The 27657-nt window shown below is 41.6% G+C and overlaps 1 pseudogene; it reads left to right on the top strand.

The window, feature by feature from the left end:
• Positions 1-372: 372 nt before the first annotated feature.
• On the top strand, positions 373-27657 carry LOC122696652 (annotated as a pseudogene).

Raw genomic sequence — 27657 nt, 5'->3', positions numbered from 1 at the left:
GCATGGAGTATTCATTGATCTATTGTTATCATCATCAGGTCCCTATTTCCGCCCCCAAACTCCTCTTTATTGCTTATGCACCATGTCCCAGCTGCTGTGCATACATGATCTCATCAAGTTCTTATAGCATCCTTTTGGGATAGGAATTGTTAGCTCATTTCTGGATGGGGAAGCACAGTTGTAGGCTAATACAGCTAGTAATAACAGGTTTATGCATTTATTCAACAGATATTTACACACTTCTTACCATGCCTGAGGCTGTGTGTGACTGTCCTTGGAGGCTAAGACAGACTACAGCTGAGTTAAGCAGGAAGGGGTTTATAGAAGGATATTGAGTCGCTCACAGAATCCTGGAGACACATGGCTATGCCAATGGGGACAAACCCTAAAGTCATTTCACAGACCCAATCTGGTAAGGAAATTGTCACCATTGACTGCATCATAATGGGCACTGGAAGATGTCAGCAGCACATCACCACGGCAGGGCTGCAGCCTCCACCAGAGAGCGTCTTTGATATCCTTGCTGCTCGGCATCATTACCTCTTCATTTGGAAAAACACAGTCACTTGTCTGAACCCTAACAACGAAGACGCCTGGGAACACGAATGCCTAGGAACTTCTGTTGTAGGATGTGGGTTGAGTCTTTAACAAACACTCAATTCCCAAAACATGGAAAGGGATTTCAGAGGCTGGTGCAGCCAAAATTATGACAAGTGATCACTACACGGAGTCCGTGTCCTGCAGGCATTTGCACACACATGGGTGAGAGGATACACACACGTGACTGTGGTGTGTAAGATGTGCCACCAAAGTGACGAGGACAAGGACTGCACCTTGGAGGGAGATGGAGGAGTCCAATTCTGGCTAGAGATGACGGGGTCACACTTCCGCTGGGTCTTTTTTGAAAAAGTTTTATTGAAACACAGCTGATTAAAATGTGTCAGTTTCAGGTAGAAGCAAAATGATTCATGTATGTGCTGTGCTGTGCTTAGTCGCTCAGTCATGTCCGACTCTTTGTGACCTCATGGACTGTAGCCCGCCAGGCTCCTCTGTCCATGGGGATTCTCCAGGCAAGAATAAACTGGAGCGGGTTGCCATGCCCTCCTCCAGAGGTTCTTCCCAACCCAGGGGTCGATCCCAGGTCTCCCGCATTGCAGACAGATTCTTTACCATCTGAGCCACTCCAAGAATTCTGGAGTGGGCAGCCTATCCCTTCTCCAGGGGAACTTCCTGACCCAGTAATCAAACCAGGGTCTCCTGCATTGCAAGTGGATTCTTTACCAGCTGAGCTAGCCAGGAAGCCCATATATATATATACACACATATATACACATTCTATGCATTTTTAGTGTCTTTTTGGTTATCAATTACAAGATATTGAGTATAGTCCCCTGAGTTATACAGTAGATTCTCATTGGTTTTCTACTCCATATACAGCAATGTGTATATTTTAATCCTAAACTTCGAATTTATCCCTCTCCCCCCTTCCCCTTTGGTAACCATGTTTGTGTTCTATGTCTGTGAGTCTACTTCTGTTTTGTAAATAAGTTCATTTGCATATTTTAGATCTTAGAGAGTGGTAGAATTTGGAGCGAGAACAATGGTGACCGGGTCAAATAGTAAGGACCATTAAAGAATGAGACACCCAGGCAGAAAGGTCCCAAGTGTGTCGGCAGTGAGGAGTCCTCATATCGTGCTGAGTAGAGGAAGAGAACGGAAGGTTTACTGCAGAGATCTGGACATGAGATTATAAATCCTGCTCAAGGTGTATGGCCTGGTGAAGGGAAAGAAAAAATAAACTTAAAAGTGAAAAATAAACTCAGGATGCTTCTTGTGAAATACGCATCAACTGAGCTTACTTCTCTTTTTAGCATTTGTCCTGGTTATAATTCATTATTTGTGTCTCTGATGAGTTGAGTAACACCTGTCTTCTCTATTGGATGGGAGCCTTCATGAGGGAGAGACCTTGTCTGCTCTTCCTCCCCATCTAATACTCAGGGCCTTGCCCAGTGCGAGGAGCTCAGGAGATGTTTTCTGAGGGGAGGACAGGTGGGTAAGCAGATTGATACATAATTAGATGGAGAACAGGAAATGGAGATGACAAAGATGATTCTGAAGTTTTGGTCATAGCAAAGTCTCTGAGACATGTTGAATTTGAGGTTCAAAATGGATATCTTCAGGGAATATTTTCAACTGATTTTTGGAGATGAGGGAAAAGTGATTCGTAACCTACCAGACTTAGGCGGGTAAGTCTGTTTTGTACACTGTACATACACATAATGTGTTCAGTGGCTAACACAGCACAAGCATGCATTGCAGTGATGACATTCCATGTGCACTGCAGACTGGCTTCAGGACAAAAAATGATGTTTAAGTAGTATTATTTCACACCACCTGTGCCCCCGTTCCTGGCTCAGCTGGTAAAGAATCCGCCTCCAACGCAGGAGACCCAGGTTCGATTCCTGGGTCAGGAAGATCCCCTGGAGATGGGAATGGCCACCCATTCCAGTATTCCTGCCTGGAGAATTCCATGGACAAGTGATCACTACATGGAGTCCTTGCCCTGCCAGAGGAATCTGTCAGGCTACCGCCCATGGAGTCGCAAAGAGTCGGACATGACTGAGCAACCAAGCAAGCAGGCACATGCCCCTGTTCCTACGTTCCCCGGACTGATAGAGAGGACAGCACTGTGTGGTCTGAGTGGAGAGGTGTATCTCCCCGGATGAGAGTCATCCAGCTGCCCGCCCTCCCGCAATTGGAGTGTGACACGGAATAAGAGCGGACATCCGGTCCAGGTCAGGAGAAGAAAAAGAACGTACGTCAAAGACGCGGCCCTCCAGCCGCACCAGGATAGGCGTGAGAGCGCTCCTCCGACTTAGGCCGGAATTCATATCAAGAGCTGATGAAGTTTTCTCAGTGAGGCTCTTGGTGTGGATGTCCTGTTTTTCAGTCTTGCTTTTCTGGGGTCAAGTGACCCAAGCAGGGTTTGTGGCTAATAGGAGGGCAGGATTTAAAGAATTACACAAATACTGGAGGCTTTCCACCTAGCTCCCTGGGTAACAGCAGTGAGGTGATAGGAAATATTTTGCAAATTAAGTTGCTTTAGCCAGAAAAGGGAGCAGAACTATTGCTTCCTCACGATTAACTGTTTCTCTTCCAACACTAGGAAAAGTGAATGTTGTATGTCTTCTGTGTCTTCCGGAGCTCAGTTAGAGATAGCAACTGAATCTGGGTTGCGAGGATCTCAGAAGAAACTAAATTATCCAGGCTAGCAAAGAGGGGACCTGTGTGAAGAAGGGAAAACCGGGGAGTAGACATTTGTGGCTTTGGTATGGGTGGCAGAATCCACACCTCACCTGAGAGACAATGATCCCACTCCAGCCCCAGTCTGGCCTGCAGAGAGTATTGTACCCTTGGCCAGACAGGTTAGTTTAGGGACTGACACATTCCTTACCAAGTCAGTCAGGAAAAATCCTGGGGGTGTAAATATGGTCATTCGTGAGTAGTTTCAGATATATACAGATCCAGCCTCTTTACACAATTACATCAAAAAGGGATGGGAAATTTCTTTGGAAAATGAATCTACCTAACAGCTTGTTGTTCACATTTTATGACAATCTTAAATACAAGTATCATGCATTGAATATTTGTGCTTCACACATGAAATCTTTAAATACATTTATTGAAATGATTCATCTTTAGCTCTGTCCAGGCATGGGCGATGGGCCCCCTAAAATGGATTGGACGTGATGAAAAACTGCTGCTCAGAGAAACTCTGCATCCTACCCAAGATTTCACTTCATAGATATATCCTGAAATAGCTAACTTTATGAAAGTGCTGAAGCCTTCCATGAGACAAATCCTTCAAAGCTAAAATCAAAAAGCTTTGCTTCCTGAGGAAAGGGTATATATTTTTTTCCCCTAGTGGATAAAAGCATCTGTGTAAATGACCACAGTTCTTCCCAGGTGGTGCTAGTGGTAAGGAACCTGCCTACTAATGCAGGGGAGACACAGGTTCGATCCCTGGGTCAGGAAGATGCCCTGGAGAAGGGCATGGCAACCTACTCCAATATTCTTGCCTGGGGAATGCCACAGCGAAGGAGTCTGGGAGGCTACAGTCCATAGGATGGCAGAGTCAACATAACTGAAGTGACTTCGCAAGCACACCGCTGACCACATTTCTTTCTTTGCCTTGGCCGTCAGGGAGCTCTGAGGCAAATGTACTGCTCAACTGTGGTAACTTGATAAGATTTTTCGAGTTCCCTCATCTTTACTCTGCATTTGTTATAATTTACATTTCTCTGGCCCTGTTACTCAATTTTAGGCCTATATTTTATTATATGTATTCTCCCCTATATTATTTGTTGAACAAGGTACAGGATAAGCCAATTTTGGCTCAAATAATACAATCGCTTTTTCAAAGCATATGGATGTCAGAGACGACAGAAGTGAGTGTCTAGAACAAGGGACTATTAGCTTGACTCTTACAAGGTGGAAAGCCTTGTTTCCCTAAAACATAACTCCAGATCTGGAGATGGTACTGGTAGGGAGAGTTCTTTGTTGGACTTCTGCTCTGATCAGTAATGAATTACTTAAATTTGACAGGTTCTCTTTTCTAATATGGCATTAGCTTCGCTCACTGCAAAATTCCATTTGCATTCATGGGTGAATGTTTGGAATCATTCTGAATACAAAAAATTCAGGGTTGTTTCTTAGTTGCCATGTCTTTGTGAAAGGTGAGTGCACTTAACACCTTTCTGTTCTATAAAAACATTTCCCTTAAGAGTCTGCTGAAGTCACAAGAAAAATAGGTAGAGCTGTGCTACCAGCAAAAAGGAGCCCCAACTGGACATCCGAATATGACTTAGAGATCCCAAATGGGGGACATAGAAAGAGGGGGTGGGCATAACCTAGGACTTGCAAGGGGCACGGGACCATCAAGATTTCCAGGAGAAATTATGGAAACATCTGCATGGTCAGGGCAGGAAGTCCAGGGCTGCTACTCAGAGAGGGAAGTGCCTTCCCTGAGACTATTTGAGCAGAGCTGAAATAACCAGGCCAGAGGGGTCGATGAAAGACCCAGGAGTAAACTCCAAGAATGACCAACAGTCCATCAACTCAAATTCAAGTGCTTCAGCCACAAAGGGAAGACCATTTGGGACACTTAGGACCCAGTGAACTGCATTAGTCTGGCACAGATGTAGCTCAACGTTAACTGCATTACAATAAAGAATCTGTGTTCTGGGACTTCCCTGGTGATCCACTGGATAAGACTCTCTGCTTCTGCTGCAGGGGGCCGGGGTTTGACCCTTGGTCAGGGAAGTTCCACATGCTGCATAGTGTGGCAAAAAGAAAAGAATCTGTGTTCAGAAAAATCTCTTGATTGCCTTTGCCTCTGTTCCGATCATGGCACTGTGAAGGGCTAATGAAAGAATAAAGCAAACAGAGTTGATTGCAGAGTTATAATCAAATAGTTGGGAAACTTTGCAATTTTGGTGCTTGGAAAATACAAAGTCTACAAAATCTCAGCTGAATAACAGATAATTGGCCAGGAAAATACATCCAAGAGGGGCTTGGAGTGTTTTGGGTATGAAAGGAATGTCTCCCTCTTGCTCTATGGGGGTGTGGTGAGGTAGGACAGGAGTGGGGGTTGGAATACTGGGGACTCACTTCAAGTGCTGCCAATTTGGCAAGAAACCTCCTGCTTCATTGGGTTGGCTCACCCAGCCCTTCTTTCACACCATCCCCCCAAGAGAGATCACTTTCAGCCTGACCCTTAAGCATCTCCAACCTTTGTGACCCTCACTCTCTACATCAGGCCAGCATTGTTCAGCCTGACAGATGACCCGGACTCCTCCTGGTTTTCTTTAAATAATAGGAGAACATTTGCTCTCTGGAAATACCAGGTTGCATCCAAATTTAAAAAAGAAAAATAGGAGAGGAAAGCATTCAAACAAAACTCTTGGAATGGGGCTCCTGCGGTAACATACCGAATAAAGGAAAACAGGAAAGCAATTGCAATATTAAAAATAGATGACTTCCTGCATGTAAATTCTTCGCTGACCTTGTTGATTGGAGTGTGGTCACTGTTTGCTGGCCTGCCACCTCCTGACTTCATGAGAGTTCGTACCAACGGACATTTCTCAGGGCTCATAACACCTGCCCCTGTTTTAAAAGCATTGGTTTGTATATCTGCCTGTGGGTGTCAAACCTTTCCCCCTTGATGCTCGGTGCCTATCAGAGACTGATTTCTTATCCTTTGTCTCATTCCTACATGTCAAAGGAAAACTGACTGAATGTGAGGTACCTCCGAGAACCCTGGAGGGGAGATGTTGCCTGTACATAACCTCTTGCATGACATCAGTGTCCACTGCCAACAAAGCATGAAACTAATAATGGAGGAAACAACGCATCATCCTGCTGGCAGAATATTCATCCACTCAGTGAACACTCACCACACTCAAGCAATGCTATGTGAGCTTGGGACACGCCCATGCCCTTGTGAGCTTGCATTCTAGTTGGATAAAACAGACAATAAACAATAAGCATAGTACATAAATAAATTAGTGTATTCTAAGACAGATGTGTAGAAAAAGGTAAAAGGAAAGTAGGATAAGAAGTATGGAGCAGGTGGGTGGTGTTAAATAAGACAGAGAGGACCTGAGTAAGAAGGTAATAGATAAGCAGAGACTCCATGGGAGGTAGGTGTCTTGAGGAAGCATCCAAGCAGCCAGAGCAAAGGTAGGATCATTATGCTTGGTGAACAGTAAGGTTCCTTTCCCTCTCTTCCAATCCCAGGGAGGCCCCAGACAAGACAGTTACTCTCCGTGGGCAGCAGAGGGAATGGCTTTGAAGCTGCGGGAGCAGTGATGAAAATGGTTTCATCACAGGCAGTTCTGTGGAATTGGGGTGTGCATGGGTGAACAGGCAAGGTCGGAGGTTTAAAAAGGGAGCACGTTCCAAGATTCCACTCCCTGAGTGGAGAATCGGGGCTGGAATCTCAAGGGCACACCCAAAACAAGTCAGCAGGAGACAGGAGGGTCGTTGTGCTGATTCCCCGCACAGTTACAAGTGTGGCCTGGTAGGCGCTTTTTGAAGCACTTGTGGAATTTGGCCCTGGATCACAGAATTTTAGGATTGTTCCTCCCCAGCTGTGTTTGTCCCCTAATCCCCTTCTCTGCGTTGCCTTAGTCACTGGGGTTCTCTTAACCATTTTCTGTTTAGCGCCACTCTTGAAATTAGATCTCACCAAGGGATGACCCATACCCTAGGACTGCCCCCTCCTCTCTTACTGTAATGGGAAGGCCCGGGGAGTAGGGATTCACACACACAGTTAAGGAGGCATGGGAGTGGCCAGGGCCTGGGAACTCAGGTATCTTTTAAAATAAAAAGACTTGGGAGAAGGTGAGGGTGGGATGTTGCGAAAGAACAGCATGTATATTATCTATGGTGAAACAGGTCACTAGCCCAGGTGGGATGCATGAGACAAGTGCTCGGGCCTGGTGCACTGGGAAGACCCAGAGGAATCGGGTGGAGAGGGAAGTGGGAGGGGGGATCGGGATGGGGAATACGTGTAATCTATTGCTGATTCATGTCAATGTATGACAAAACCCACTGAAAAAATAAATTAAAAAAAAAAAAAAAAGACTTGATTTTTCTCTCATATCCATTAGAGTTCTAGGATGAAGGGAGAAGAAAGAGATGGAGCTAGAAGCTTGTGTATTTAAAACCTTCCTAGTTTCCCATGATTCTTGGGAGAAAGTCCATACCCCTCAACAGACTTTATGCTTCTAGAGTCTATCTCTCAAAGTCCTCCTTCTTGCTAACTGAACACCTGGGCACTTCTCTGAGGGGCCCTGCTTCCTACTGCCTTCAGCTGTATGTACCTGCTGTCCTGGGATTTTCTTTCAGCTCCATCTTAGCCTGATTAAACCCCAGTCATCCTTCAAGTCCCAGCTAATCTGTCCTTGCCCAAGGAAAGATGTCCTAACCCCCTAACTGGATTGGGCCACTGCCCTTCGAGAACTTGGCATGGTTCATAGTAAGTGCTCAATAAATATTTACGCTTTATAAATGTAGTTGATGAATGAATGAATGAGCACATGAACAGAAAAAGAAGTTAAGGTCAACGGATATTTTCTTTAAAAACTGAGAACTAGGTGGACAAAAGTCCCTGCCACAAAGAAAAGAGAGGAGAACAAAAGAAAATAAATTCTTTAAGGTCTGAAATGCTTTTGCTTAAGGCAATTTTCAGGCCAGGTCAACCAGGTCAATCGCCAGAAAAAGCAATGGGGATTCGTTCTAGGACATTCATCTTCAGGCTTAGTGTTGAAAGTAACATTGTTCGCCTTGTTCACTGAGACTTAAAATGAGCTGAACCGCCCCAGGCAGAGGGGGCAGAAGGGCACAGCCAGGAAAGCTAAGCACATCCAGTGTGGAGGGGTGAAGGAACGACATTACAAGAACATAATTTTAATTCTTGCCCTGTTTTGATCCAGTGTGGATGACCTTGGGCAAGTCACTTAACTTTTTGAATTACACTCTGATTGTCCAAAAAAGAATAAATAAATTTGGGGACATTGGGAGGAAAAAAAGATATAAGCCAAGTGTGTGTATGACCACAATAGTGGTGTTATTAATGATCACCGATGCTATCCCCAGCTGTTCTCCAGTATGATTTTATTAATCCCACTGCTGTTTCCTGATTCGCTTCCATTCAGGAAGCTTTGAAATAATGGTTAGCAGAGGGGCACGTTGCAAAAATAAAAATTCTCACTCTTTTAACTTTTCCATCCACTTTAATCCCAGTGCCCATCCTTCCTCTCTCCCCAGCTTCAGCTGGAGTCCTGCCATTCCTGTGATCAATCACGCTTGGGGGAGAATCTTACTCATGTGGTGGGGAGGTGGGCAGAGGGGGCGCAGTGGGACAGTGGGGGCGGAGGGAGTTCTGGTCCAGCATGACTGTTGAGTGTGATGTCCTTTTGTGGTGCCCTCGAAAACAGAAGTGAGGAAACAGGCCGTCATTTATCATGTGGCTTTGTAATACATGCTGATAATGCAAAACAGCCAGGCCGCTCCTGAGGTCGGTCCGACCAAGTACCAAGAGTCAGCTGAGGGGGGCCACGTCGGAAAGGGAGGTTCCCGGTGGGACGTGCCCTTTGGCCAAGGATCTCCCTGCAGTCACAGCTTCCCACTTGCTTCTGGAGATTGCCATTTGTCCTCTGGAGAGCACACAGCCACCTGCCTTCCGTACCCTGCCAGTTTGGGGCCTCTTGGGGAAGCTGAAAACTTCCCCATTTCTGCCACTCACAGCACAGTCCTCCCCAAGCCTGCTATGCTATTGGATGCAGGTGCTAGACGGTGGAGCTTTTGGTGTGGCGTGGTTGCTGGCCCTTGAACCAATCACTGCAGCCGAGGAGAAGCAGCCTTCTGATTGGCTAAGCCTAGGTCACCTGCCCGCTCTTGGATGGGTGTGAGGCAACCTAGTTACCTCTTGTTTCCAGGATGAATGACACCACAGTGAGCCTTGTTTCCAGGATGAATGACAAAGGAAGTGTGATGGAGCCACTGGAATTACTTCTGCTATTTCTCTGAATTTCCTCTAACCTCTCAACCCAGCACACCAGTTAGCACCATGCCTTTGCCCAAAGGAGGCTTCCATCAATATGTCTTCTGGCAAAAAAAAAAAAAAAAATCCACTTGAATCCACAAATGAACACATGATAAAATCCACGCACAGGCAAAAGACCACGGAAGCACTTTTTAAAAAGGGGCCTTTTTCCCACCAGGTACCCACCTAAGAAAACACCAGGCCATGAGAATGACGTTAACTAAAACAGAATAGTCAGGGTCAGCCTCTCCAAGCACTGAGCTGCACTCTACTTTGGACCTTTGCTGCTCTTCTTTGCTACATATCCCAACTTAGGCCCATGTAGCTAAGTCAGGGCCTCCTTTCTCAGGCCTCATCTGACTTTCCCTATCAGCAGCATTTGACTCAGTTGATAACATTCTTCTCCTTGAAACCCTTTCTTGCCCTGGTTTCTAAGACATCACACTCACTTTGTTCTCTTCCCATCTTAAAAGTCTTCCTTCTTGGATTCTTTTGCTGGTTCTCCCTGCCCTCCCACCCTCCCTGCTTCTGAATGTTCAATACCCAGGGATCAGTACTTGGAGCGCTTCTTTCCCCCTAAGTAAATAAGTAAGTAAGTGTTAGTCGCTCAGTCGTGCCCAACTCTTTGCGACCCCATGGAGTGCGGCCCACCAGGCTCCTCTGTCCATGAGATTTTTCCAGGCAAGGATACTGTAGTGGGTTGCCATTTCCTTCTCCAGGGGATCTTCCCAACCCAGGGATCGAACCCGGGTCTCCTGCACTGCAGGCAGATTCTTTACCAACTGAGCTACAAGGGAAGGGAAGCCCTCTTTCCGCTTAGATGATCTTATCTAGTTTATGGCTTTAATACCATCCATGTGCTATGATCCAGTGTGTGTGTGTCTAGGCTAAACCCCTTTCCTGTGCCCCAGATCTTATATCTATCTTCGTTCACAGCTGATATTTTTACTTGGATGTTTACTAGAACTCGCCAGCCTATCCCATCTATGACTAAGCCCTTGACGGCTTGCCTTCCGCTGCTATCAAAAAGAAAACAATTCCTCCCAGAATCTAGTCACTCAGACATATCCACCATGCTGTTCCTGACTCCTCTCTTTCTCTTCCTCCATATTTTGTCCAAAAGAAAATTATATACACTCCACCTTAAAATACATTCAAAACTGAATACCCTCTCTCCTGCTGCCACCCTATTCCTAACAGGTCTTCCTGCTTCTGCTGTTGTCTCCTACCTCAAGCTCATCCTCATGGCTTATTCTCAACACATGAGCCACACCGATTCCACTGAAATTTTAATAGATCATGTCAGTCCTCTGCTCATAGAATACAGTGGCCCCAGAGTAAAAGTTAAATCCTTGCTGTGACCTATGTGGGCCATGTGATCTATCTCTCACTTATCTCACATACTTTGTGTGAGTGCTAAGTCGCTCAGTCATGTCCAGCTCTTTGTGATCCGATGGACTGTAGCCTGCCAGGCTTCTCTGTCCATGGGACTCTCTAGGCAAGGATACTAGAGTGGGTTGCCATGCCCTCCTCCAGGGGATTTCTCAATCCAGGGATTGAACCTGCATTTCCTGCAGACATAATCTCCTGCATTGGCAGGCGAATTCTTTACCGTTAGTGCCACCTAGGAAGGCCACCTCACTCACTTTCAGTTCAGTTCAGTCCAGTCACTCAGTCGTGTCTGACTCTTTGTGGCCCCATGGACTGCAGCATGCCAGGCTTCCCTGTCCATCACCAACTCCCAGAATTTACCCAAACCCATGTGCATCACCCATGGTGATGCCATCCAACCATCTCATCCTCTGTCATCCCCTTCTCCTCCAGCCTTCATTCTTTCCCAGCATCAGGGTCTTTTCAAATGAGTCAGTTCTTCCAATCAGGTGGCCAAAGTATTGGAGTTTCAGCTTCAGCATCAGTCCTTCCAGTGAATATTCAGGACTGATCTCCTTTAGGATGGACTGGTTGGATCTCCTTGCAGTCCAAGGGACTCTGAAGAGTCTTCCTCCAACACCACAGTGTTGAAGTGTTATCACTCACTTTACCTCCTGTTAATCACATCCTTTCTCCTTCCACTTCTTTCCTCATATATTCCAGGCATGCCCCCACCCCAGGGCCTTTGCACTTGCTCTTCCCTCCCCCACAAAAGCTCTTTCTCCAAATATCCACACGGTTTCATCCTCAACTCCTTCAAATATTTACTTGAGTCACCTTCTTAGACAAGTTTTCCTTGGAAATCCTATCCAAAATTCAATACTCTAATTTTTCCTGTCTCCCTCTCCTTTTTATTTTTATCCTTTCATCATTAGCTAATATTCATATATATTATATATATACATATAGCATATGTTATATATATAACATTTACTATAGTCGATAGAATGGACTTTCCCTTAAGGTCTGTTGAATGGGGATTCTTACTAAGAATTCTTACTAAGATTCTTTTAAGTCTGTGCCATTGTCCAGAAACTTAGTGCACAAATGTGCACATTTATGTGATTCATTCTTTTTCAAAAATTTAGCTATAACTGATATATAATATTAGTTTCAGGTATACAACATAATGAGTTGATATTTGTACATACTGCCAAATGATCAACACTATAAATCTAGTTAACATCCATCATCTTACATGGTTAAAAATAATTTTTTTCTTGCAATGAGAACTTTTAAAATCTATTCTCTTAGCAACTTTCAGATATGCAATATATTCAAAATATTCACACATTTTCTTTATTTATTTCATCCTGTGCATTATATTTTCTCCCTCTAGATTGTTAGCTCCATGAGGATAACACTATTTTTCTTTTAATCATTAATATCTTCTTGGGACCTGAAATAGTGTTTTTACATAAAAAAGGAAAGTAAACAAAATAGCATAATTGTATAACTGAGATCTGAGACCCTTGAAAGTCAAGCTCTATATTTGAGCTTAACTTCTAACTAAATTCAGTCATTGGGCAAGATAGGATTCCAAGTCTTGAGGTCCATTTTTGGTCTAGAGGAAGCCAGGAAGATTTTCTACTTATGTGGTTTACTAGCCTTAAAGTTTTCAATAGCTTCTCACTGTCTTCAGAGATCAAGTTCATTCCACCATCATCTGTATCTTTTCAAGTTTATCTCCTATATCAGTACAACATTTGTCTTCTTCAGCCAGACTAGTCTGTCCACTATTTTCCAAAATTGCCTTGAGCTTATTTTCTTCTATGTTCTTTCCCTTTACTTCTTGTTATCCAAAACATCCTTCACATCTCCTCTACTCGTCTATGCAAACCCACCTCACTCTTCATGATCTCTTTCTTCCCCACCTGATGAAATCCAACTGGTCTTTCAGCTCCCATTATACCTCCTTTAGAAGGTCTTCCCTGAAATTTCCAGATGGAATGAAATGTTTCCTATCTAGAAAGTTTATAGCATCTTTTTCCAACATTATTCCATTCTTTGTACGGTGCCAACATGGAGTAGTAAAGTGAGGATCCACAGCACAGAGTCTAGAGCTTAAGTGTATTGATTCAAATACTATAATTCAAATACTATGATTCAATATGCTATAAAAAATTTCACTGATTTTTTTCTGCAAACCCAGTGTATAACCATAATGCCAGTGTGACACTGAGTTGAATTCAACACCTATTTATTGAATTAATGCACAATGAGAAACAGAAAGATGAATTCAAGGTCCTTCCCTGAATGACTATCTACAGAACCACTGTCTGCTCAGGAAGATCAATGTATACACAGCTAACTTCCTCATATTTACTACATCCTACATACAATATGGCTCTTTTATTTCTTTCTTAAAGTTTCAGCTATCCTCAGTCTCTCACTCTTACCTATTTTATAATTTTGAATCCAGGATAGATTCATTCAGTTGAACCAGTTTATTGTTTCTTTTTTATAATTTCAAATATTTATTTCTTTAAAATGGAGAGAATTAAGACTATCTGAGAAGTAATTTAAAGATTTAAAAATCTTGCAATATTTCTCCAACTAGAACAACCTTTTTAAAGCTTTATTTCACTGATTTAACTTCCAAAGTTTATTTAATATTTAATGATTACATAATGTATTAACAAGGCACTTTGCATATTAGGTATATTAAAAAAAATTAATGACTCTTGGTAGTGTTGATGGTTAGAAGAAAAATTTCAAAGGTATATTTTTTGTTTTAATGTGGGAACATGTAAGTTGCAATCTATTAGTGTCTACTTAATGAAATTGTTTTTGAAACCCTGCCTGTTAACCTTTAACCTTGAAGCTCGTGCATCGTTTCCTTATTCATTAAATGACTAACTCACTGACCAGAGATATTTATGAGCTCTTGGCTCAGCCTGAACCTTTCTGGCATAGACCAGAGACTGAGGAAGTTTCCAGAATGATCTCCGCAGCCTTCTCCTGAGACATATCTCTGGCTGCCCCATTTATCGTCCCTTTTCTAGTCATACCCACACGCCAAGCTCCCACCTCAATTTGCTCCCTTTTCCAGTAGGCACATTTACATCTGGTCTTTATTGTGGTGGCTTTTTTACTTTGCAGTCACTTTTAAAGATGTTTAATCAGGTGCACCAGTGAAAAGATGCAAAGTGAAGAGTAGGTGTTTCTAAATATTTCTTCAGAAAGCAAATTCAGCAATATTCCATCTCATGTCTTGTCTTCCCCCAGAGGCAGCAGCGGAGACACTGATTCCTTGAAGGTGAAACCTGGAGCCACAGCTTAACACCCATGAAATTGTTTTTCATGCCTATTATTGTTCTCACTCTCCACTCTGGATAAACAGGCTCAGAAGTGGTGTATATGTCAAGTTGTTTTCTTTCTGAAAGATGATCCTTAAAGTAACTTCAGAAAACAGAACGGTAATTCTAGAGATAAAAAAGGAAGCCATGATTATGTTTAAAAGCCTCTCAGTAAGCTAAAATGCTATTCACAGAATTGTAAAATAATCTTCCATAGTTTCTAACTTTAAAGTAATTTAGAACGACAGGACTTATAAGAAAAGATGCCTCATGAGAGTGATATCTTGGGTTATTTTCCTGAAGGTAGTTGAAAGGAAACAGTACTGCATAGCCTGACATGGGCCTACGTCAGGCTATAAAACATTGCGCATTTAACTCTTGAAAGGGATAAAGAATTAACAAACAATGGTATGGGGGAGAAAGGCTGTGGTATGGCTTATTTTCCTGAAAAACCAAAAAGGCTGGTCAAGAGAGAAGGGTCTTTCAAGATTGCTTTGGAAATCCTCTAACACAGAAGCTTCACCTTGAAGATACCTCTGCAATCCAAGGTCAGGGACTGTGGGTCAGCTTTTCCAAATGTACTCAATGCCCTGGGTCCCAGGCTAACAATGACAAAGAGAAGGAGATGCTTAGTTTAAGAATCTAGAATAAGACACTCTAAAATTCATTTCAGAAAGTCTGGAAGATTACTTTTCCCATGGCAGCCATAACCAAGCCAGGATCACAAGTATGTTGATGGACAGAGCCCAGTCTTTTATCAGGTCCAAGCAGCCCGTCCTTTTCGAGAGTTCACTTTACTCCACCTAGCTGTTATGAAAGATTTACATTAGTACCTGTTTTATCTAACCAAAAGGAATCTGAAGAGGTTTTTGCTATCACATAGAAAGACAAAAAATGAAAATAGCATTTAGTGTTGGTCTTATAGCAACCGTTACAGAGGAAGCATGCACCTGAGCGGAGGGAGGATACCTCCAAGCTCCTTCCTGGGAACTACACTCGGCATCAGTCTTCATACCTTTGAACTGTGTCTGTCAGCTTCTGTGCTTCATCTTCATTTATTTTATGCTTCTGTTAGCAAGACATGCCCTCAGGTAATTGCTTCTTCACTTTAAGCTATTTCAGCTTAGCAAAGCTTTCATAGGAACCTCTAACTTCAGATAGCCGAGGGATATTTGAACATTTCAGTAAAATGGCTGGACCATTTACACAACTAGAGGAATCCACATGCTTCCCCAGGCGAAGGACTATGGTTTATGAAGTAAAGACCATCCTACATTTAGGGCCGCAAAAGAGACACAGATGTACAAGAACAGACTTTTGGACTCTGTGGGAGAAGGCGAGGGTGGGATGATTTGAGAGAATAGCATTGAAACATGTGTCTTAACATATACAAACTAGATGACCAGTGCAAGTTCGATGCATGAAGCAGGGCATTCAAAGCCAGGGCTCTGGGACAATGCGGAGGGATATGGTGGGGAGGGAGGTTGGGAAAGGCTTCAGGATGGCGGGCGGGCGGACACATGGATACCCGTGGCTGATTCATGTCAATGTATGGCAAAAATAATCACAATATTGTAAAGCAATTATTCTTCAATTAAAATAAATTGATTCGTTAAAAAAAATCAAGGACTGTAGTGGGTAAATAGGAATTTGCGATCACAAACCTCAAGGAGATAAATAAGGTAGTTGCGGCCTTCATGGACAGACAGAGAAGCAGCAGTGTCTCCATTCATGGGGTTCAAACAAAGAAAACCGTGTCAGACAAGACTGAACTATAAGAGAACTCGACTGCAGTTTCCACGGGCCACATTAATAGGCGATGGGAGGGAGTATTTTTGTTGAAGAATGGTTTGCTGGAATTTCATCAAAGTGAAAGAAGACCCTATCTAGATAGTCAGAACCTATCAGGGACACACCTTGAAAGCTTAAAACCAACCTGCAGTAAAATGAGGGTCAGGTTCTCAGACCTCAGTGAAAGGTATTGGCACAAAGGTGCTCTTTACTGAGAAAGGTCTTTGACTGAGCTGCTGACATTAAAGCATAAAAGCACTATTAAAACATCATCAGTTAAAACAAAGATAGGGAAAACTAGCTGTGTCAAATGTCTTTATATTACCTTATTTTACCTCAAGAGTATGTGAAGTGATAAGAAAAGAGAGGTTCAGTGAAGCAAAGCAGTTTTACCCGTGTATTCTAGCTAGTAAGTTACTACCCAAAATTTAAATCTAGAATTGAAAGTTTCTAGAGTCCCTGCTACTTCCACAAGCTGCTACCCCCATATGCGACCCTGGGCTCTGCATGAATGAAAGAAGTAAAAGGCCAATAATGCTTTGAAGAGGAAAGTCTGAGGCTTTTCTGTTACTGAATAATAAGGTAACCCCTGAGGGATGAATGCATAAAGCATTCTGCATACAGGGGCTAATGAGAGAAAGTTAATATGTCATCTTTTGCTGGCTCTAAAGTCCCCATGGACTGAACATTAGGATCCTGCTTCCTCTCACTTAAGATTCTTCCCCCTTTAGAATCTCCAGGAAACCCCGGAGTGTTTTGGGCACAGCAGACTAAAGTTACCCTTCAGTAACACTGCTGTTCTTTCTCGGATCCCTGTTGCTTATTCACACCCCTCAGGGTTCTCCTGCAGCACGGCCATCTCTCAGACATCTCCCCGAAGTTAATGGTCACCTGACACTGTTTCCCTCCTCCTCTCTATTCTAGTTACCTATATACCCAAACGCCTGAGTTCTGGGTCTACATATCCAAATGCCTTTCAGACGTCTCAACAGAATATTCCCAAGATATCTCAAACACAACACATGCAAAATAAGTTACCTTCTTCTCCAAAAATCTTTTCCTCTTGTCAGTTGAATTTTGATGAATAAGAGACACCAGGACTCACAGTGATAGTGATTCAAGCCAGAAAACTGGCATCATCCTACCTGTTTTCTTCAACCAGACACCAAGTGCATCATTTTTGCCTTCCTGACAACAGTTCGTATTTCTTCTCCATTCTCTGAAGGGTGAGGGGGTAAACCAAATGCTCTTGGGCTACACCCACATTTCTATTCACACCTTTTCAAGCCTCATCTTCTTTATTACTTCCTTGTTTCCTACCAGGATCACCCTTCGTAAATGCATATTGTATCAAGTTACCACATCCTCTACAATGCAAAGACCCACATTTTGTGCTAAAGTCCCTTCATGATTTGCTACCTACTTATTCGACTAAATCTGTTTAGTGTTTACATGTTTAGCCCATTTACATGTTCTTAGATCTACGAGTCCAAAACATGGAAAGACTACACTGGGGCTCAGGATGTAGATTATTGTGAACAGTAGAGTGCTACTATACTAAGAATGGGGAAGTTAGATTATGCACACTTGATACATCAGAGAAGAAACCAAGGATGACTTGCTATTTGAAATAAAGTAACACTATGCGGGACAAAGAATCCTGAACTTGAGCCACTCCTTTCTTATATTTTCAGAGTTTCTTTTTTTTTTTGGAGTATAGTTGATTTACAATGTTGTGTTAGTTTTAGGTGTATAGCAAAGTGAATCAGTTACACATATACATATATTCACTCTCTTTAAAGATTCTTTTCCCATATACAGCTACTCTTTTAATCAAAGCTCTTCTTCTGGTGTTCCATCCTCCAACTAATTAAAGAGCAATCAAAGCAAATAGGTTTGGAATTAAAATAACTTCATTGAGAATGTATAGCCTGAGTATAATTTGAGTAAGAGAGATGACTGGATGGAGGTTGAAAACAAGACTTGATGGTTTAAAAAAGAACCATTGGAGACTTAGAAAAAGATGAAAATTATTAACACTGAAAGATACAATCACCCTATTGCAGAGTCTGGGAGAAATTTTTCCTAACTGTAAGGCAAATGGAAGTGTACTGAGTAAACAAAATGATAGCCTGCTCGTGCTTTCCCTCACAAAACAACAGCCCTAGCAACCTGAGGAAAGTCCTAAGACACATAGATTTCTTTCTCTTGCTTGAAGACACACTGTCTAAGCAGAACTTCATATGTGGGTTGCTGTCTTTTGAAATAGAGAACTCTTTCTTATCTTACTCTATTTCCAAGTTTCTGGCCCTACTTGTAGACTATTAACTTCCTTAAGACAAGATGGTGTGTGTGTGTGTGTGTGTGTGTGTGTTAAATGCTTCCATATGAGGCTGGTTCATCATAAGTAGAATAGCGAATAGAGTGGTAAAGCTGTAAGTGAAAAAAAAAGGTCCATGCTAAGAATTCTGGTTCTTTTAAAAAGAAGAAGAGGAGGGGGAGAAGGAAAACATTTTTATAGCCCTTAATAATCTAGGCATTAATCCAAGTGCTTTTTATGTATTAATCGGTGTTTAGAACAACCCTGTATTGGTATAAACTGTGCTGTGGTAAAATGAAACAGATAATCCCCAAATCATCATAGTTAGCATAACCTAAGTTTATTTGTTGTTTATGCAAAGTTGGATTTGAGTAAATAGAGATCATCCTCCACTTGGTAGCTCAAAGATTCCGACTCCTTCTGTCTTGTGATACTACTTAAGGGCAGCCTGGTAGAGGAAGAGAGAATGCAAAGGCAAACCGGCTCCTACCTGCCCCAGCCTGGCAGTGATTCATGACACTTCCACTCCCAGGCCATTGGCCAGAATTGGTCACATGGCCTCAATCTCAGCAGACACCTGGAAAATGTCAAGGAGCTCCTGGATATCCCAGTGAGCACTAGCTGTCTTGTTCACAACACTTGTGAGAAAGGTAATAGCATAATCCCTAAGATTTCTCATAATCTCAGATGATGAGAAATTGGAACAAAGAAAAAATAATTTACCCAAATCCACATTGTTAGTAAGTGGTAGACTTGCGATTTTAACCAGACAATCTGATTACAGAATTTGTGCTTTTAAAGATTATATTATGTAGTTGATCCTTGAACAACATGGCTTTGAATTGCACGGGTCCATTTATATATGCAGATTTTTTCCCAGTAAATATGTGCCTCGTATTACATGATTCATGATTACAGAGGGCTGACTGTAAAGGGACATGTTGATTTTCGACTGCACAGGGGTGGACACCCCAACCCTTGCATTGTTCAAGGGACAACTGTATTATTGCCTTTCAAAAGTAATAGAGGAGCCAATGATTTTATTAATGATTTGTAACAGAGAAAACTGTGGATGGAAGACAGAAAATTCTCTCTTGGAACTCCAGAGCCAGGTTACACTAGCCCCAGCTGGATACAGAGGATTAGGAATTGAATGTGCAATCAGTGTTCTGTAAATCTGAGAAGGACTCAACCAGAAGGCTAGTGATCAACAAGGACAACTGAGAGAAATCCCTGCATCCCACTTAGTGACACACACCTAGTCCAGATACATCTCTCTCTGAGCAGCAGGAAAAAAATCCACTCAAGACTTACAGGAAGAGTATTGAAAATCCAAGATAAAGGGAATAGGAGATTGACAATACAGGAGTCTATTTGCTAGAGCAGGGTGGCAAGACTTTTTTGTAAAGATCCAGATGGTGAAGTTTTTTAGGTGTTACAGATCATACTGTTTTTGTCACCATCACGTAACTTGACAGAAAGGCACAAAGCAGGCATGGTGTTAGTCACTCAGTCACCCACCAGGCTCCTCTGTCCATGGAATTCTCCAGGCAAGAATACTGGTGTGGGTTGCCATGCCCTCCTCCAGGGTATCTTCCAGGCCCATGGATAGACCCAGGTCTCCTGCATTGCAGGCAGATTCTTTACCATCTGAGCCACTAGGGAAGCCCAAATCTTCCATAGGCAATACATAAATACAAAGCAATAGATAAATACAAAGCAGCATAGGCAATACATAAATAAAAATGTATGGCTGTGTCCTGATAAAATTCTGTTTACCAAAACAGATGACAGACTAGATTGGTCCATGTTGCCAACCCAACACTTGCTCTAAAAATAAGGAAATTAGCAAATATTAACAGATCATTACACATTTGAAAAATAATTTGGTAGGAATTCAAAAACTATCAATCTAAACGGTGATGGAATCGTTTATCAACAAACAAGTGGCAAATATTTTTATCAAGTTATTGTTAAAAGAGATTCAGTTTATATAATTCTGATAAAAGTCTGAATAGGTATAATTTAACTCGAAATTAATTTGTTGTAGAAAGTTGTATAGTGTCCGACATAGACAGTAGACTGCCAGTCTCCTCTGCCCATGGAATTATCCAGGCAAGAATACTGGAGTAGGTAGCCATTCCTTTCTCCAGGGGATCTTCCCAACCCAGGGATCAAACCCAGGTCTCCTGTATTGCAGGCAGATGGTAATTACAGATGGTAAAGATACCATCTGAGCCACCAGGGAAACCCATGTGTACTGTACATGTATAATATATTTATGCATACTATGTTCAGTGAAATAAGTCAGACAGAGGGCGACAAATACTGTTTGAGATTGCTTATATATGGAATTTAAAAAGTCAAATAGATTAGAATGGTGACTACCAGGGGTGAGGGTTAGGTTAAATGGGGAAATTTTGGTAAAAGGATATAAACTTTCATTTATACAATGAACAAGTTCTGGGGATGTAATGCACACCATGACTACAATTAACAACACTATACTGCATACTTGAAGTTGCTAAGAAAGTAGAGCTTAGAAATAGTCACCACAAAAAAATGATAGTTTTGTGAGATAGATGTGCTAATAATTCTACTGTGACATTCATTTCACAATGTACGTGTATCAAATCATCACATTGTACACCTTAAACTAACAGTATTATGTGTCAGTTATACCCCAATTAAGTTGGAATAATATATACTTTCATACATATGAGCCAATTTTATAAACATTTATTTAAAACTGCATAAGATAAAAACAGGGTAAATACATAAAATGTCAATAGTGAGTTAAGATGTAAGAATATAAGAGGCTGCATCTTTTTTTTTTTTTGGTATTATTTGGGTTTTTCTACATAAATATTTCATAATCAGAAAAAATTTTTTAAAAACACAAAAGAAAACTCAGGGGCTTTTGAATCAGACCTGACATGGATTCTCTGCTACTCACTAGCTGGTGATCTTAGACAAATCATACCTTTGATCCTCAATATTCTTATTTGCAAAAAGTGGATATGATCACATTTACTTCACATGATTTCTTGAAGGATTAAATGAGTGTGTGTGTGTGTGTGTGTGTATTCACACACAAACAGAGAGAGAGAGAGAAAGGAGGGAGGCTGACTATTGTAGCAGAGAGATTTCTGTGAATAGTGGGTGATGAATACTTTTCCTAATCAGGGTTCAGGGGAATGTAAAACAGCTTCCGTCAGGAGTTGAGACAGAACTGGGATGCAGGAAGAAAGGACTATGCTTTCTTTTCCAAACTAGGAGCTGAAAGAACCAGCTTCTCTTAGAGGGAAGCCGGCAAAGAGGTCCCAGGGATTAGGAAGAGGGCCAAAATGGGCTGGACATGACAGCAAACTCAGACAGCAACTGTCCCTGCCCAATGCACGGGTGCAGTTTGACGGGAAGGTGGTGGTTCCCTTCCTGACCTCACCCCTGAGAATCTGCTCCCTGAAAGCTCCACAAGCTGCAGAACTCCAGGACAAAGCCTAGGATTTCAGTAGAAACACTCTGGGAGGAGATGGAGAGGACTGGAAGAAGGAAACAAGGAAGATCAAAGAGAAGCTGGGAAGAAGGCATTTGTCTCCACAGCAGCATCCTCAGAGCAGAGGACCCTCCACATGACTTAGGAATCTCCCCTAGCTGACCGAGTCCCATACAAGACACGGAGAGGCACCAACAGCAGTTGGCAGACAGTTCCTCTAATATGCCTGCCCCTCCAAGTGCCACACGAGTTGTATCTTCGTACCAGGAGCACCTTCCAAACGCTCCATCTCTCATCTCCTTTGAACATTCCTGCCCTCCCCTACATCCCACTAAGCGCACAGGGGCAGGTCCATGCACGTGCACACACGTCTGTCTTTTGGTTCACTCCCTCCAGTACTCTTGCCTGGAAAATCCCATGGACAGAGGAGCCTGGTAGGCTACAGTCCATGGGGTCGCAAAGAGTTGGACACGACTGAGCGACTTTACTTACTTACTTACTTATTTACTCCTTTATTTCTCAGCATTGGCATCCCTACCTCTGATGTCCAGGAGGGCTAGCTGTGGCTTCTAGAACCCTATGCTGAAACCGGCATGGCGCTTACTGCTCCACAGTGGCATTGCCTTGCTTTTCTCATCCACTGGCCTGTGGTACACAAACTGAGGAAGAGATGGGCATGGCCATGGTTTCCTAGGCTCCCAGCAAAGCCCCTGGCACGCTAATGTAGCTGGACTCTTCTTTTAGTCACTTCAGCACATCTCCTTCACCACCACACCCAATATAACTCCCCTAGGTGCTTTAAGACCTAATGCCTAGCATGCAAAGTGGTCTCAGGAATCCTAGACTGGGAAGCAAAGAGGAGCTGCAGGCAGTAGACATAATGAGGAATGATGGGCCCAGGCTTTGGTAACAGACTGCAAAACTGCTGTATGATTTCAATCTACTCCACTTTCTGCAGTCCTCCCCTTTGTTTCACATTTCTTGCAATATTATTTGCCAAAGCCTGGGCAGAGATGAGTGTATAAAATCTGTTTACCAACTTGGACACTTTTGCTCTTCCTACCATCTTGAGTGTAAATCTGTAGCTTCCCTCTTCTTGGCAATAATTGGCAACCCATTCTTGTCAAAACTGTGGACATCATGCCCTTAATTAGTAAGGAAATCAGAACAATTTCTATTTATTGAGTGCTTACTCTAAGTCATGTCCTATGCTAAATTTTTATATACATTATTTCGCTTATTCCTCACAAAAAATATTTGAGATGAACATTATTGTCCCAATTTTGTGGATAAAGAAACTCTAATGGAGTTTGAGTAACTTGCCCAAGGTTACACATTTACAAAGTATTCCAGTCAGGATGTGAAACAAACTTTTCTGTCCTGTCCAAAGTGTACTGCCAAGAATTACAGATATACGGGCCATCACTCAACAAAAGTTTAGTTAGGAAAGACCCCAATTTCAAATTAAATGCCCAACTCTGATGCTAAGTGACTTATCTAAAAGACCAAGGGTCAGTTTGAACTACTGATAAGTAGGCAGCATTTAAGAGACTTCGATTACAGAGGTAGCAATCACAGACCTCAAAAGTATGTTGGAAGATGACCCCAATTAACACCACTGGGCATACTCGGTTTAGCTGTAATATCATGTAACTGGTACAACATCTGTAAAGTTCCAGGTTCTGTTTTCCAGGGTCATTGATGACAGTTTTGTTTTTAGAATAAACAGGTAGAGTGGGATAAAGATTCCCAGCGGATAGTTAGTCTTTAGCAGTGTCTATGACCCACATTTTAAGCCTTAGAAATAAACACAGAACACTTGCCAAAAGGCCTGTCCATCATGTCGTTTTAGACAAAGATAAACCCAATTAAGTGTAACCAACAATGTGAAGAAACTTGTTGAGTACAGGAGAATTCCTCATCATAAAAAAAAAAAAAAAAAAAGGCAGCAAGACAAATTTACTTTTCTAGGGGGGTTAAGAGTGCCTAAAGGTAATGGGATTAACTCTGACATCTGTGCTTAGATTCGAACTCTTGGTGGAAGAAAAGCTTATAGCTTAATTTTGCAAGACCCAGCAAGGAACCTGTGTTGGCCAGTAGGGAGATGGAGTCTAAGAAAATTGGATTAGAGCTCCTGATATAAGGACTTATGTGATCAAGAGGAATGTGCAATTATAAGCAGTTGTACTAGACAAGTCTTTTCCTGTGTGATGTTTCAATTTTAGAAAAGACCACAAGCTGGATAACCAAACCATTACTGATCTATCCCATCTAGCAAGTGAGCCAGTCCTGTACTGAGATAGCTTTGCACCTGGTAACTAGAAAGAATAAATCCTTCTTAAAGACAATTGTTTTGAGTTCTAATATTCCTCTTTTTAGAAAAAGGAAAGAAGTCAGCTCCTGAAACAAGAAAGACTGCTCCTTTACTTGTTGTTGAAGTTCCTACCTCTACTTCACCACCCATTTTGATCAGGAACCATCTTCCCTTTTCCATTCCAAACTACACATGAGCCAGTCTCCAGGGTGACACCCTTCCCAATGGTCTCATAACCCCAGTCATATATCAAGTCATTTCTGAGCCTTCCTATATGAGAATGCAAAATGTAAACTCTTTGTCTTATTTTTGTAGGTCAGTGTCTAGCACAATGTCATACACGTGGCAAGTTCTCAAGAAAAGTTTCTTTAAATCAACTTTACCCCAATAAAATTTTTTTTAAAAAGGAAGAAGGGTTTCTTGAACAAATCCACAAATGAGTGGATAAGTAAGTAAATGGTTAACCCTCAGGTCTTCTGAAGGCCTGTTCTAGGAAGATGTGCCTGGGTGATCTTTCAGAACATTTCACTCCTTCTGTATCCTTCAGATGAATTGCTTAATGTTGTTGAGGTTCAATTTTCTTATAAAATGAAAGCAATGCTACTAATTTCATTAGGTTATTGTGAAACTCAAAATAAGCAGTTCATGCTGGGTGCCCATCCATAACCCAGACACTGTCCCTCCTTACTTTATGTTCTGTCTACCTTCTACTGAAAGAAGTTATCTAGTGTTGCACTGGGGCAGCAGTCTTGCTGTAATGGGGTAAAATGGCAACTTGGCCCTAATAGCTCAAGTGTTTGAGTCTGATGTGTCTAGAGGATTTTTATCTGGTGGTGTGGGTAGGAGAGTGATGAGGACTATATCAGTTCCTCAATATAACTTACCTTACAACAGAAACCTTGTAAATTAGAGTACCTAAGAATAGTGCTCAAATTTCTACTTCCCAAAGTATTAAAGAATAAATATCACAAGGAATCTCCTTGGCTCACAACATCTAAAAATGCATGGATAAAAGATGTTAAAATGCTTATGCTATCAGGAAAATGATGGAAATCATCAGAGGTTAAAAATGCAAGAAAGTGCAAATCTTCAGAGGTAACCAACCATCCTGAAGCAATGGATCCTGTGTGATTATTACCTTATCACTGGTGGCCTAGAGTCTTTATTTTAATTGGCATCAAGCAGGGTTGGTGATACAATGCCTAGATATTAGACCAGATGAAGACAGAAAAAGATCCATCTTAAGTAGTTCAGGACACAGAAGTTGACATTTTTAATGCAAATGTAAACCAAAAGAAGAAAACATAACCCACAAAAGAAAACAGTAAAGAAATTTTCTTATCTCAAGCTCACCACTGGATAGAGTCTGTCTTGAAAATTGCTGTTCACAAGTGGTCTTCATGATGGTTTAGAGCCAGAAACTAGAATTGTGGTCCCACAATACTCAGCTTTAGAATTTAACTTAAAGTGATTCAAGATTCATAACAAGTTTCTGGATAAATATTCTTAAATCAAGACCTCAAATAGTTTCCTCAGGTAATTACAAACTAACTGAAATATAAAAATTATAAAAACACAATAGGAATAAATTTTTTAAAGTAAAAAAAAAAAACAACTGCAAGAGGAAACAAGTCATTGGAATAAGTAACAAGAACAAGATCAATAACAAATGACAAGATTATAGCTACAAGAATAGATGATACTAGAATTATAAATTAAGAAATATAAAATAAGCAGATTGATTCTCTTAATAAAGAAATGATAATATTTGAAGTACAACAAGTTACAGAAATTATAGAATTTGACCAAGTGAATCTTACAAAAGAACCAAATAAAACTCCTGGGTGAAAAGAAACACATATAGTAAATGAAACTAGAAAAACTAAGTGGATGGGTACACCATTAGATACAATGGAAAAGAGTATTAATGAACTGGAAGAAAGAACTGAAGAACTACTCAATATTCAGCAAAGAGGAAAAGAGATTGAAAAAATAAAACAGAAGTTAAAAGACATTGAGAAGAGATGGGAGAAGTGGATGTCTAAGTCATGCTGATGCCCATGGTGTGGTAGTGGCGGTGGGGTTTCATTGAGAGGGTCCTGATTAGATGGGCCAGTGGGTTGTCATTATAACTCAGAGACAACGGGTTAAGAAATACACAAACCACTATACAAGTTGCTCTGAATGTTCCTGAAACATAAGTAACATGTTTGGAAAATGAACTCAGAGTGGCCTCTGGAAACTCTGGATTGTCATATGCACCATTAGTCTGGATTAATGTTGGAATTTGATATGAAAATAAGAATAATGGAACAGCTCATTCTCTGGAACATTCAAACTTCAAGGTCACCAAAAAGAAAATGAAAAAAAGGGTGCTCATTTCAACCTATACCTCCAGAAAGCAGATGATATATTATGCCAAAGAATTCTCTAAAGATTTGTCAAGATCCGTAGAAATTCTTGCTGATGTAACACAAAACAGTACACTGGGGAAGCAGAGACTGAATATGAGTACAGAGTAATCCTTGGAGAGATGCATGAAGTGATATGCAATTTACAATGAGTTGTTTTTTATTATCTTCATGCCACAGCATATCAAAATTCTGCAACTGGATGGATAATTTGGGGACCAACTGAAAATATCAAATCTATAAATTATTAAGACCTCGTGTATATAACCACACATTATAAGGGTTCAAGAACATTATAAGGGTTCTCACTATGACTGGAGGAATCTCCTATGATGGAAAACTTACGTTAGCAAAGTTTCATTTTGGTGACCTTTTGTGCCCACACAAAGGAAAAAGAACAGCTCTGCCTCCCTGTTAATTCATAGGAAGTGAGATTTGTTTGATGGATGGCAAGTTGCCTTTGATACACCTTGAAAGAGCGTTGAAGTTGTTGGTTACAAACATCCAAGGTACAGTCTCTCTTACAGTTGCAAACACACTCATGGGCAACTCAGATTGTCATTTCAGAGGATTGAATTTATCTAGTAAGCCAGCCCATCTCATCTGTCATGACAACCTCTGCCATAGCTTCTAGTCTTTCCACACTTCCCACACAGATACAGGATTGTGGGGAATCTGTATGAGTTGTAAATTTGACATCGTTACAGACATGCTACATGTTGTTCAAACAGAATAGATGTGACTCTGTATAAGTCTCACTGAAAGTAAAGTTGCACAAAAATTCTTCTAAAACATATTTTTGTAGCTTTGTGGTTCAACTCCACAAAGATACTGGTAGGCAAATATTATATTATAAAAGAACTCCCAGTATCCCTGAGCTTGGAAGCAGGAACTGATGCTGTAGATATTGAGACAATTCAAAGGTGTGTACCAAATATAATTTTATAGGGGTTCAGTTATTGCTGCTATTGGTTCTGTTGAGTAA

Source organism: Cervus elaphus, chromosome 6 (genome assembly GCF_910594005.1).
Source record: "Cervus elaphus chromosome 6, mCerEla1.1, whole genome shotgun sequence".
NCBI classification, from domain to species: domain Eukaryota; kingdom Metazoa; phylum Chordata; class Mammalia; order Artiodactyla; family Cervidae; genus Cervus; species Cervus elaphus.
This window is presented reverse-complemented; position numbering and strand designations above follow the sequence as displayed.